Raw genomic sequence first — 14,632 nt, 5'->3', positions numbered from 1 at the left:
CACACACACACACTTTAATCTCTGTACAGTCAGAGGCATAGGAAGAGCCACAGAATTTAAGGGAGCTCATAGGTATATCACTGCAGACTGGAGAGGTTGTGGGCCTGTAGGTAATGGGATCTCGACTTCCCAACAGCCAGAGAGAGAGCGAACAATAAATCTCAGTCTCGTATATCGCACAGGACAAACTCTGGAGAACATACAGCTACAGCTCTTCTCCAGGGCAGCAGTCTGGGAATGACGATGATGCTTCTGTCAGATTCCCGTCAACAGGAAATGCCTTGGGAACCCTAAGGTCCAAATAGGTGTGACTTCGAGTCATCTCTAATTTGTTGGAAAAATCACAGAAATTGTGCAAGTGGAAAATGCCACCAATCAACAAACTGACGGTTGCCCAGCACAGGCATGGAGTAATGGCCACGATGGTCTACCTGAAAGACAGACGTTTATCGCCAAGGGAGTCTGCATTTCAGTTCAGGAAGTTGTAACGTAATAACCCTCAACACACGACCTCCTTCCCCCAAGAGGTTTGCTAAAGTAACATTTCCCCAAGTAATTGTACTGTTCAAATGTTTCTCAAAATGATCATCCTTAGGAAAGTAGTACGTTTGCTTGTATCTGAATAAGATTCTGTGCTCATGGCTAAGCCGATTGTTTTATTCCACCTAACAATTCAAGGTAGTTATTGATTCTGCTTCTTTCTGAAGAAATTAGGAAGATCAGTGTGAGGTTACAGTAATGAGCCCTTCAGGAATACGGAGTCCTAAATGCCTAAATGTATTAACTAGTTAATCGGTGAGCTCCGATCCATAGTCACAACACAGAAGAATTTCACATTCCAATTTGGATTTCAGAGGAAAAAAATGAAAGTAAATGAACAAAAAGGACACATTTAATTAAGAATTACTTACTCAGAAGTTAGAAAAGCACTTGTTAATTACAAAAAAAAAAAAAAGACATCGACAAATTATGCCTCCAATATGATTACACAGAGATAAAAATAAAGGTTAAAAAAAAAAAAAGCTAGAGATGAGCCTTCCTAACTTCAATTTGGGGCGTTAATATTTACAAACCATGGTTCACTTGGATAAATACTAACATTTCACTGGACTAAATTGTGATCTTAATTACTTCTGGTCTCTATTTACATATAAATTATACAGACACGCACATTGTTTTTAAACCTAATTTCAGTGGATTTCTATGACTGTCTGTAGGATCCTACCCCTCAGGTGATAGCACAAGGAAAGCACAACATTTTAGGACCTAAGCAGAACTTTCTGAAAGATGGTACTTTGCCCACCGCATGGCCAAGGGTCTGTCCTGGAGAAGATCGACCCTTGCCTTGTCCCTTTCCCTTCACCACTAAGCCGTGGCCCACAGTCCACACTCTCTGGGCCGTCCAGCAACATTCAGTCTTCATTTGCTTTTTTACCCCCCAGGGAATGCAACTGAATTGAAAGTAGTAGACAACCTATTAATATTTTCCTAATATATTTCTTCAATGAAATGGGAAACCCGCTGGCGACATGACTTTCAAAGCAGCATTATCCCAAATACAGGCTTTTTTTTTTTTTTTTTTTTAACATCAAGGCAGAATCATCATCAATTCAGAAAGAGGATAGGTTTTAGCGTGTCATTAACAACCACGGCTGGCTGGCCGATGCGGAACACAAAGAAAGAAAAAACAAACAGCCATGACTACAAAGCCAGACCTATCATCATTATTACTTACACAACACACTGCACAAAATCCATTGTGGTATAAAAGAACAACAAAAAAGCCAGCAAGACCCTTCGATAAACCACAATTTGTACAAAGCAAATACTTAAAAAAAAAATGGTCTGTTACATTTCTCAGAGGCTGGGAATGAAGCTGTCCATCTGGAAACAGACAACTCATCAACAAATGTGTCACACATTTCCATGGCGATGCAGCCGTCGGGAACAGCACTCGCCAGCAAGCCTCAGCGCGGACGGATGGAGCGTTGCGGGTTCTGACAGCGCACCAGCCAGGCAAAAATCCCTTTTTCCTTTGTTTAAGGCACAGGGGAGTCAGTGTAGGACTCTGGGCCCCCTTCATCTAAGCCCCACACTGGAGGCAATTAGCACAGCCACCGGTAGAAGCCAGAACGTCCTGGCATCAGACAATGTGCCAACTTGATTAAGAGGAGGGAGAGGCAGGACCATCTTCCTCTGGCTCCCTCACACCTGTTCACAATTTTTCTTTTCTTCCTGTTGATCTTGTCAGGTGGCCTATTAAAATGCACGTCAGGAACAGGAGGCTGACACCCCGTTCCGAACCCGTTCCCCCTTCTCTCTATGTAAACAGTCGCAAGCTGCGCTAGTCAAAATAATTCTGGGGTAAAAGCAATGCACTAGTGATATTTTTAGCATTTTATTCCCCATCCTACATCAGAGAGGGGCTGGATTGTTTTTGCGATGGCTCTGGCATGAAGATACCGTTTCCCACCAAATCTGTGGGCTTCATTTTGATATACAGTATATATATATATATAGTGTGTGTGTGTGTGTGTGTGTGTGTGTGTGTGTGTACAGTATTAGAGCTTTTAGAGCTAGGAAGGGATCAGCCGGCGGTACATGCTTTAGGCAGTATGGACTCATCCCATTCTCTGGATCCTGTCAATTCTTCCATCATCAACTCACTGGCCCTGTCCTAATTCTCCCAAGTTTTGCCATAAGGTTACCTTTATAATCAAGGCAACGGGCTTTCAGATGAGGCTGTTAGATGGAGAGAAGTGCTGGAGTGAGTTTATAATGCCAGAATTATTAAAAAAAAAAAAGTTAACAGTTTTCACAGATGTATACATTAGATGGGGAAGGAAGAAAGGAAGAATGCCTTATATGCTATTCTCTCTAGCAAGAAGGGATCTTACAGTTGTTTGCTAAAATGGTGAAATTTGCATCTGCTTTCATACCTTCTTGCCCAGTCTTCTTTTGATCAATGACACATATGTGGTAATAAAATTTGTTTTCCAGGACTGTTCCAATTTCAAAAATTCTGTGTTAATGTCCGTGTTAACATCCTCATATTAAGAATGTCCAACATCTGGGCATCTTAACTGAACGCTCTGGATTGCCTCTTTATCCAGAATTTGCATGAAAATTCTCTGGTAGACAATTATGATATGCTCGGGAGAACATGAGAGCTTGGGAAAGATATTGCAAGAAGTATTTATAAAGTATTTATAAACATAAGCCACTGGAAAGAAAACAACTATACTAACCTTACGGCATACACTTGTTCCTCTGGGGTTCCTCCCATTGAATAGCCTATCTCCCAAACTAACTAAATTTGAGCCTTAAAAATCTCGGTACAACTTCAAATTCTTGCTTAGGATCTTTATTTCTTTACTTGGTAGGTTTTTTCAAGAAGCAAGTATTCATAATGGCTAAAAGCTTGGCTTCTAGAGCTGGAATGCCTAGCCATACAACCCTGGGCAAGTTACTCATCCTTTCTGTGCCCTGATTTCTTCATTGGTAAATTGGGAATATCTACAGTACCTAATCTCACACACAGAGTCACATGAATTAAGACATGAAGACAGTGCCTTGTCTATAGTAAATACTCCATATATGTTAGCTGCTGCTTTCAAAAGCTCTGCTTTCTGCAGGGAATATTATTCCTAACATAAAAAATCCATCAAGATACAAAAAGAAAAGGTATAATATAAACATCACTAATTAATTAAACCAAAAATTGTGACTTAACTGTATTAACAAATGAAGAGAGAGGAAGTGAGAAGGGGATTTATGATCCATTTATCATCCATAATAAGGTTTTCAGTGTTTTTTCAGCCATGCACCTGTATTACTTTAATCAAAATACTAACTAAAGTACCATATTACTTCAGTTAGAATAATTTTGAAAGAATAATAAACAACTTCTCTGACTGAGAAAAGAAAAGTGATCATTATTTAAGTGAAACCAGGGGTACAACAAAATGGCACCCCTCGATCTTCCCTTACGTCCTCATTCAACAGTTGCCATCGGCACCACCTTGGCATAGCCTACCTTGAGGGCCAAGAGCAACAAGTGAGATCCCAACTAAGAACAGGCAGAATGACTGTTTTCCAGCCAGAAGAGTAGAGGCTCTACAAACAAGCAACTGTAGAAGGAAAACCCTTTTCTGGAAGGACAAAGAGGCAAGACTCTCTGAAACTACAAACCAAAGATGGATCTGTGGGTCAAGTGCCGTGGGAAGACATGTCTTCTCACTTCAGGAGACTCCAGCTCACCCGCGGCACCTGCTTCCACTGGTTCCACTCAACAAACATCATGTGCTGTCCACTGGGTGCTAAGCCCTGGTCTTTCTCAGGGGTTCATCAGGCGTAGTGCATAATGTGGACTGTGTGCCTGTGTTGTTACTCAAACTGTCTGGCACACAGAAGGTGTTTAATAAAGTCTTCTTTAAAAAAGAGAGAAAAAAGCAGAGAGCTGACTTTAGTTCATACATGAATAACTATTTCCCTTAATCAGTGAATGCTTCAATCCTGTTTGTCTCAGGGTTACATTTTTTTTTCCTGCTAGATTTTCCAAGGAAGAAAAAGCATCTCTAAATGAAAAGAAAAAAAAAAAATCCCCTTCTTTGCATTTTTTTTTGCATCCAAATGCAATGGGTGTGAAACTGCCTTCAAGTCCATTTTTGGTTTATGGATGTCCTCAATGTGACATTGAGGGTGTCACATAAAACAGTGCCTTGTCTATAGTAAGTACTCAATATATGTTAGCCAAATATTTGTTATTATAAGTTAGCACATTGCTAAAAATGTGCCTGAACTATACAGGCACATCACAGACATAATGTGGGTTCAGTTCCAGACCACTGCCATAAAGCAAATATGCAATAAAGTCAGTCAAATAAATGTTTCGGTTCCCCACGAAGATATAGAGATTGTTTATACGATATGATAGTCTATTAAGTACACAATAGCATTAGGTCTAAAAAATCCAATGTACATACCTTAAACTTAGAAATACTTTATTGCTACTTGTAACACTTTCTGCTGGGCTCATGGAGTAGAGTGGAAGCAACATAATTTTTCAATATTAGAAACAATTAAGGAAGAATAAGTTTAGATCATTTGCCAAAATAGCAATCAATAGATTTCCTGCAATTTGATTTCAAGGGCCCTACCATAAAGAAACTGGATCCCAAAGATTACAGGCGACATCCATATTTGGGTGGAGGTCAAGGAAGTCCAACCAAAAGAACTGGATTGACTAAACGTGACAAATCCGGACTGAACAAACGTTCTTTGTAAAAGGGCTACTTTGGAGATTATGATTCTGACTTTGGAGGCACTATGTGATTGGCAGTGGAAGGAATTACATGTAAAATTCCTAAAATATGTATTGACTTTTGAAAAATAATAAATAAAAATAAAAATACTTCATTGCTAAAAAATGCTCACCATCATCTGGAGCTTTTAGCAAGTCAGAATCTTTTTATGAGTGGAACTCGATGTTGATGGCTGCTGACTGATCGGGGTGGTGGCTGCTGAACTCTGGGTTAGCTTAGGCAATTTCTCAAAATAAGACAGCAGAGAAGACTGCCACCTCAAAGGCAACATCCTTTCATGAACAATTTCTCTGTAGCATGCAATGCTGCTTGACAGCATTTTATACACAAGTAGAACTTCTTTCAAAATCAGAGTCGATCCTCTCCAACACTGCTGTTGTCAACTAAAGCTATGTAATATTCTATCTATCCACACATCTATCCAACCATCCATCTGTCTATGTATTTATCTATCCAACCATCCATCCACCTATGTGTCTATCTAATCATCCATCCATCCACCTACGTGTCTATCCTTCCATCCATCCATCCATCCATCCATCCATCCATCCATCCATGTATAAATTTATCTATCCATCCATCCATCCATCCATCCATCCATCCATCCATAAATGGATCTATCCATCCATCCATCCATCCATCCATCCATCCATGTATAAATGTATCTATCTATCCATCCATCCATCCATGTATGTATGTGTCTATCTATCCATCCATCCACCCTTCCTCCCATCTATGTATCTATGTACCAGTCTATGAATCCATCCATCCATCCATCCATCTATCTTTTGTTGTCATCTCAACAGGCTTCACAGCATCTTCACCAGGAGGAGATTCCATCTCAGGAAAACACTTTGCTCATTCATATTAAGCAGCTCCTTAGCCACTCAACTTTGATCTTGAGATTGTAGTAATTCAGTCCCATCGTAAGGCTCCATTTCGAATTTTAGTTCTCTTGCTATTTCACCACATCTGCAGTCATTTCCTCCTCTGAAGTCTTAAGCCCCTTTCTAAGTCATCCATGAGGACTGCAATCACTTTTTCCGAAATCCTGTTCCTGTTGGCATTTAGACCTCTTCCCATGAATCACATATGCTCTTAATGGCATCTAGATTGGAGAATCCTTTCCGGAAGGCTTTCAGCTTACTTTTTCCAGATCAGAAAAATCATCTCTCTATGGGAGTTACAGCCCTATGAAATGTATTCCTTAAGTGATAAGACTTGAAAGTCAAAATTATTCCTTGATCCGCAGAATGGATGTGTTAGCTGACATAAAAACAACATTCGTCTCATTTTATGTCTCCACTAGAGCTCCTGGGTGAGCAGGTATAACATCAATGAGTGCTAATATTTTGAAAACAAAAACAAAAACTTTTTTTTTTCTGAGCAGAACTCAACAATGGGCTTAAAATAGTAAACATGTTATAAACAGATGTGCTTGTCATCCAAGATTTGTTGTTCCATTTCTAGAGCATGGGCTGAGTATATTTAGCATAGTTCTTAAGAGCCAAGGATTTTTGGAATGTGAAATGAGCACTGGCTTCAACTTCAAGTCACCAGCTGCATGAGTCCCTAACAAGAGTCAGCCTGTCCCTGGAAGCTTTGAAGGCAGGAACTGACTTCTCCTCTCTAGCTATGAACGTGCTAGCTGGCACGTTCATAGCTACATCTATGTAGAAGGCTGTCACATCTACACTGGAAATCTGTTGTATCGTGTAGCCACCTTCATTGATTATCACAGCTAGGTCTTCTGGATAACTTGGTACAGCTTCACCATCAGCGCCTGTGGCTTCCTCCTGCACTTTTGTTACGAAGATGGCTTCTCTCCTTATGCCTCACGTCATGAACTAACTTCTGCTAGCTTCCAACTTTTCTTTTGCAGCTTCCTCAGTCTTCATAGAGTGGAAGAGAATTAGGGTCTTGCTCTGGATTAAGCTTTGGCTTAAGGGAATGCTGTGGCTGCTTGGATCTTCTATGCAAACCACTCCAACTTCCTTCACCACAACAGTAAGGCTGCTACACTTATCATTTGTGTGTTCCCCAGAGTACAGCACTTTTAATTCCCTTCAAGAACCTTTCCTTTGCATTCACGATGTGGCTATTTGGTGCAAGAGGCCTGGCTTCCAGCCTATCTTGTCTCTTGATGTGCCTTCCTCCTAAGCTTAAGCACTTTCAGTGTTTGATTTCAAGTGAGAACCTGTGACTCTTCCTTACACTCAAAGACTTGGAGGCCACTGTTGGGATATCCACTGCCCCAATTTCAATATTGTGTCTCAGGGGCTAGGGAGGCCCAGGGACGGGGAGGGACGTGGGGGATATCCCCCATTGACGGCTGGTCAATAAAGCACTCAGAATACACACAGCATTTACCGATGACATCCCCATCGTACATGGGTGTGGCCTGTGGTGCCCCAAACAATGACAAATAGTAACATCGAGATCACTGATCACAGATCATCATGACAAACATAATAATAATAATGATGAGGTTTGAAATATTCCAAGAATTACCAGAATGTGACCCAGAGACACAAAGTGAGCAAATGCTGTTGGAAAATGGTGCCAACAGGCTTGCTGGATGCAGAGTTGCCACAGACCTTTGATTTGTTTTAAAAAAAAAAAAAAAAAAGCAGTATCTGCAAAGTGCAATAGAGCACAATAAAATGAAATGAAGCATGCTTGTATCTCACTGGGCTCTGCTTCTGAACTGGCCTCACCCCTCCTGTCATCCTCTTCTTACAACACATTTTGTGTTTCTTATTTTTGCAGCAGTGGGTCAGGGCCTGATATCTGCTGGGTTGAACAGAATTTTGTTACAGAGGCATTGCAGAGCAGAGAAGAATGAAAACTTGGATGACTTCAGCATAGCTAACCCTCCTGCACTTTTTTTTTTTTAAAGATTTTATTTATTTATTTGCCAGAGAGAGAGGGAGAGAGAGCGAGCGAACACAGGCAGACAAAGAGGCAGGCAGAAGCAGAGGGAGAAGCAGGCTCCCCGCCGAGCAAGGAGCCCGATGTGGGACTCGATCCCAGGACCCTGGGATCATGACCTGAGCCGAAGGCAGCTGCTTAACCAACTGAGCCACCCAGGCACTTCTAAACCCTCCCCCTCTTGAAAGCTCATCCTGGGTGTATCTAAGAAGCTGCTGCATGCTAGGTTCTGTGACAAGCAATGCAGGGGTTACAGCTGTAGCTGGAAGTACCAAGGAGAACCGGCTGTCTGGAGGGGAAGGTTCACGCTCTCAGTGCCCCTGCCCTATCCTCCGAAGCACATTCCTCAGCACGCACAGACTGACCCCATTCCACTCGGCCATTCCTCACCAGGGCTGATTCTAAATCTGGAACAATCTTAGGCAAGCCAGAGACCAGGTTGAAGGTGCTCATAGACCATAATCCATTCTCTGAGTCAGGCAGTTCCTTAGTGATAATTACTGTACCTTGCTTGTAGAAAGTGATTTTGCCCTCTCCAATGTAATTATTATTAAGCAATTTCTAGGGTAATTATAAACTGCCCATTCTAAATGTTTTGAACATTTCAAAACAAGGCTTTGGTACATTTAATAGAAAACACTCTCGGTTCTTTTCAAATCCACCTAATAAAGGGGAAGTGATTTCAAATTAAGATTGTTTGACACATTATGTGCTAATGATCTAAAAATAGGAGTTGTTCAAAAGTAACAAGCAAGAAAATTAAATGTTTAGGCTTTATATGTGTGGAGAATAGACATGGAGAGGTCTGACCCTGGGGGGTTCTACTAGGGGAAGTAGGAATATTGTACATTATTTGTACATATCTCTCATGATTTCAAAATCCCACACGTTAATGTCACAAAGAGCAATTCTCCTATGCCTACTGCATCCTCATTCTCTAGTGAAACCTAATGCTTGCTTGTATTTGAAAACCAGAGAGAAAAGGCCTTGGGGGGTGCTGATTCCATTTAGTCTGGCTTCAGTGGTGTAAAACTCATTTCAGCACCCTTGTCCATAAAGGGTACTATCCTTTCCAAAAATAGGCAACGAACTGAAGGGTGGAAGTGGTACCTAGTTTTTATTTTAGTTTGAGGACACCGAGCACTTTTCCATGTGTTGATATCAGTCATTTGTACTTCCGTCTATGCGAAGCATCGCTTCGTATCTGTTGCCCTTTTTTTCTTATTGGAGTTATATTGTTTTTCTTACTGACTGCTATGAGCTCTTTGAAAACTAAACCTATTTAGGACACACTTCTGGCCCAAAATGGTCTGGACAAAAACACCCTTGATTTCAGTTTGGACATGGGAAAGTGGAAGGAACTAGTGGAAGGAACTTTCTGTCTTTGAGTCAAGTGTGGGGGTATCTTGTGCTGCTTTTCTGTGTTTCTTTCCTTCAGCATATTTACTGGGCACCTACGATCTGCCAGAGAATATACTGTTCAGTCCTGGGCATTATGTCTAGAAGGAGAAAGCATCCCTGTTCTGAAGAGCACACAGCCTCTTCTGGAGGAGTGGGTGAGGAAGACACAGGAAAATAGGAAAGGAAGGACACAAGTCTCTATAGCTATGTATTGGGTGGTTGTGTGATATAAAGGAGATAAAAGGGTGAGACCCACTAAGGAAGCCTGGGGAGAGCCTTGGAGGAGGTGACATATCTCAGCGGAGTCCTGAGGAACACTAGTGCCGGGAGGAAGGACAAGTTCAGGCAACAGGCCGGTGAGTACAGAGGCCCAGTGAGGCAAATGGGAACTACAAGCAATTCAATATGGCCGACATGAAGAATTCCAGGCAGGGCACAGTAATGTTAAGAGCTGATAGGACCAGTCCAGGAAGACCTGATACGCAAGTCCCACGAAGAGTCAGCCTCTATTCTGAATTGAATGGTGGTAGACTCGCTGCCCCAGTGCCCAGCACTGAGGCCACCAGGTCAACTATCTGTCCTTTGGACTGTCCTTAACCATCTCTTCTGAAGAGTCTCCAACCACCATAATCCAAGGCTTTCTGCTTCTCTCTGAAAGAAGCTGCAGCAAAGAAAGAATGAATGTACATCTTGAAATGGGCCAGTTGGTCGAGGAAGGTTAGGAAGAACACGAAAGTAAGACAGGGAAAGAGCCAGAGAGAGAATTCATAGAGAGTTTTAAGACAGTGGAGTCTTTATCTTGGATTCAGCTGATGGGTACTGGTGGGCACTGGTGAGGCATCAGTGGGGCACCCCATATGCCAGAATATGTTTCCTGTCTCCCCCAACAGATGTGTCTTCAACTGGAGACGGGAAAGTATCGTAACACTAAGAATAGGGAGTGGTTGAGATGGGGAATGTATAATCTCTCCTAGGGGCAAAGAAGAATGCCACTGACTCCGATGCCAGCTCTTTCTCCTTCAACAGGACAACAGATCACTCCAGATGGAGCACTGGTTTCAAAAGGCCTTTCTCCTCCAGACCTGCCTTTGTGACTTCCCAGCTGCGTGCCATGGAAGCAGGGTACCTCTCTTAGTGAACTATGTATGCTGGGATGTGTGCATGGGGTGCTTGTGGTCCCGTAGCATTCTTAGGTCTTATCCATGTCTTCAACAGGACAAGATGAGGGGCGCCCACTGCTGCAAGGATGAGAGGATGATAAAGCTTCTCTCACTATAGCACCTTTAATAATTAACACTCGACCTACACGCCCCATTCCTGAATCATATAATCATTTCAGAGGCCAGACATCACATTTCCCTCATTCATTTGGGGTTCATTACTCAGTGACCAGGAACTATTATCCAGTCATTATGGGCCCCTGGACATTCATCTCCTGACAAATTCCCACAAAGACACACAACCAGATCCAAATCGAGCCTGGATTCCTTTATGAATGCGTATGCACACTGAGGCTTTTGAATGGGGGGGGGGGGTAACTTCTACACCATCCAGAAATAATTCCCACTCAAGAAATAGAATGAGTGGTCAAGGAAGATCCAGAGCTGCTTTCAGAAAAGAGGGCATGTGTGGTTGTTCTGACAACAATTTATCAAGTTTCTCAAGAGCCCTGCTCTGACTTTTCCTTAGTGCTGGTTCTACACCCACCGTGGCCGCAAGGACTCTTGAAAAGTTGGAGGCCCGCGAATTCCTCTTTGCTATTTTCCATAGGCCTCCTGTTATCTTAGATTAACATTTGTGATAAAAGTCTGCCCAGTCACCTATGCTCTCTTCTGCAGACTTAATCCTCATGTCAGCTCTATGAGGCAGGAATCATGCCCCCTTTCTGCAGATGCAGAGATCAGCCTTTGATTGGCTGGTCTAGTGGCAATGCTGGTTCAGATCCAGGTTAGTCTGAGCTGAGGGCCAGGTTCTTAACCACCAAGTCAGTTATTTTTGTTGTTATTATTATTTTTTTAAACCACAAAGCACAGTAAATAATTACTTACTTATTTAAATATTTAAATAAATTTAATTAAAATTAATTATTAAATAATTATTTACAGTAAATATTATTTGGGGAGACGATATAGGCATAAAGTATGAATGGATTCAGACAGAACTTGGATAAATGTGTAAATCACAGAGATATGAATAAAAGTCACAAAGACATTTAACCTTGGAAAGTAACATCAGGGAAAATGCTAGCTCCTCCCTTGTCAGGTCTCTGGAAACTTTATCAGTGGAAGATAGCATCCCTGCGCTCTTAAAGTTAGGAACTAATATGCCATCCAAAGTAAGAGCTACATGAAACCTTCGTGAAAATGGCGATTTGACCACCACTGTACTTAACAGTGGAAAACTGAGCTTTTCTCCAATATGTAATTACTGCAATGTCTTCACAAAAACTTGTGTTTTGAGAGATAACTTAATGTTAAGGCTTCTGCTATACTACTACAGCTCTGATTCGTGATCATTAAGACCAAGGAATAAATCAAGGACCTCTTCCGCCACTGGAGTAAGACAGAGGAGGAGGGGGAGGAGGTAGGAGAGGGGAAAAAAGAGAAGACGAGGTGGAGGAGGAGGGTTAGAGAAGAGGAAAGGAGACCTGCCATTTACAGAGCCTTCTAGTGTTCCGATCCAGTTCTGAAAACCTGACATACGACAGCCCATTCAATACTCACAAGGGCTCCAGGAAGTAGTCATTAACGTCTCTATCATACTAAAAAGGAAACTGAGGACAGAGCAATCATTCACCTAGCTGAATGATATAGTGAGTGGTGGGATGGGCCCAGGTGTTGAACCCATCCCGTCTGACTCACACCCCATGCTCTCATTCAACTCTCCCACAAATGTATAGTAAAGTGAATTTCTGAGAAAAAGAGAAATTCTTTTTGTATAGAGAACGGTTACATGTTTCCATACTGCGTACTCTGTATCTGAATGGAAGATTCAGGCACCCTTAAGATAAGCCTTTTCAAGTCAGTCATTAAGAGCTGTATTATCATAAAATAAGACTGAAAGTAACGGGAACGGTAAACTGTTGGGGTAAACTATAAGGTAGTAACAAATACTTCTGAAGAGGTAATAGGAACAGAGCGGCTCACAGGCCCTCCGCTGTTTATGCAGTTGATAAAATTCCACTGTTCTCAAAAGGACCTGAAATGTGAGTTGTTTTTCTAGGGCTGGCAGTCACTTTCTGCTGATTCATTTGCAGTCAGCTCCTCACCACGTCCAAGATCAATGGTCGTGAATTTGCACAATGGCTCTTCAGGATGAGGAATTCCAACGACCATTCCAGAAACTCTCTCCCATTTACTGGGTGCCGGCCACAGCCAGCTAAACCACTGAACGATTTGTCCGGTGGCTCTGTGTGTGTGTGTGTGTGTGTGTGTGTGTGCACATGCGTGGGTATGTGTAAGGAAGAAGTGCATTTTAATGTCCATTCGACTTCATTCCTTTCGTTGGGTTCCGACTTACGTGGATTTTTGTTAAGGAAAAGATTGCCAGATAATAACCAGCACGGAAAGCAGTATTAGCATCCGCGCCTCCAGCACCCCACTGCCGAGCTGCCTTACTGAGGAACTGCATGAGGCCAGACCTGCTTGTGTGATTCTGGGCTGCAGTCTGGGGAAGGGGTGGGGAGGTTGGTGTGAGAGCCGCAGGAGGTCGGGTTCACACCAGAAGGGGGAGGGTTGATAAGAGAATTGTTAAGGCCAGGCACAGGAAGGCTCCGGGGGGCCGGCTGGAAGGGAGAGTTTTGTGGAAGAGGGAGATTTCCTGAGGGGGGTAACAGGGAGACAGACAAAGTCATCTGAGAGCTAGACTTCAGGATGCTGTGCTGTGGCTCATGAATGGGAATGCCTTGGGACTTTCTGAGATTATTCAGTAAAAACGTAACTTGCTTTTCGATGATCTTCAATGTTTCTTTTAATACGTCTCTGGATGGAAGCTGGCGTTCAGGGGCCTGACTCAGTCTGGCTTAGACAACCATGAGTGGCAGCAGAATCATGAACAAGAACAGAAGGAGCCTGGAGAGAGTCATTTCCAGTTAAAGCCGTTCCCAAGTTGGTAAGCACCGCCGCTGCATTTTGAAAATGGAAAGCTAAAATACAATGTGTGATAAAATAGTGTAGCCTGTCTACTTCGGAAAAATACCCATGACCTGTCTTTCACGGCAGCGATCTCATGAAAGAAAGGCACACACTCATGGAGAGAGGCCGTGCAGTGTTCAGGGAGGCGCTCAAACACGCACAGAAGGGACACAAGGGCTCCCGCGCTCCTCCTCTTGGACAAGTCTGTAGGTCTCTTCTCGCAAGAGCTTCATTCACATAAAACAAAAGATCATTTTCAGCTGCTATGAATCGCCAAGTTATCTTCCTCTCAGAGAGGAAAGTGGGCTCTGACAGCTTGAGGAATGATGTGTCTGGGTGAGGGGCCAGCATGCTCGAGGACAGCGCAACGGCAAGCAGCGCAGCAAATACGATCACACTGTCTTCCGCAGCCTGTTTCATCGGCACGAGCCTATTTTAGTAACCCGTTCTGCTCAATAGGTTTGTGAAAGACAGTGGGCGTTTTGATTATTTATCTTTCGGGGAGAGGGGATGACGATTCATTCATAAGGGCATCGGAGGGGTTCAATTAAATTCAAATCGACTAACTTGAGTGACAGTGGCCAGGCAGTCTCTTGTACTGAGAACCCAAGGATCAGAACTGATGGTCCTCAGGGACTCTCACCCACCGTCTACACGTAAGCTATTTAAATGTGTATCAGGGGGCACCTGGGTGGCTCAGTGGATTAAGCCTCTGCCTTCCACTCAGGTCATGATCCCAGAGTCCTGGGATCGAGCCCCACATCGGGCTCTCTGCTCAGCAGAAAGTCTGCTCCCCCCTCTCTCTCTGTCTGCCTCTCTGCCTACTTGTGATCTCTGTCTGCC

At 42.9% G+C, this 14,632-nt stretch overlaps 1 protein-coding gene across 1 annotated transcript in view; it reads right to left on the bottom strand.

The window, feature by feature from the left end:
- Window positions 1-14,632, bottom strand: part of C10H1orf21 (chromosome 10 C1orf21 homolog) — a 224,695-nt gene that overhangs the window by 107,211 nt on the left and 102,852 nt on the right. The window lies entirely within an intron of this gene.

The sequence above is a fragment of the Neovison vison genome, chromosome 10, assembly GCF_020171115.1.
Source record: "Neovison vison isolate M4711 chromosome 10, ASM_NN_V1, whole genome shotgun sequence".
Taxonomy (NCBI): Eukaryota; Metazoa; Chordata; class Mammalia; order Carnivora; family Mustelidae; genus Neogale; species Neogale vison.
The sequence above is the reverse complement of the archived record's forward strand: the minus strand, read 5'-3'. Positions and strand labels throughout refer to the sequence as shown.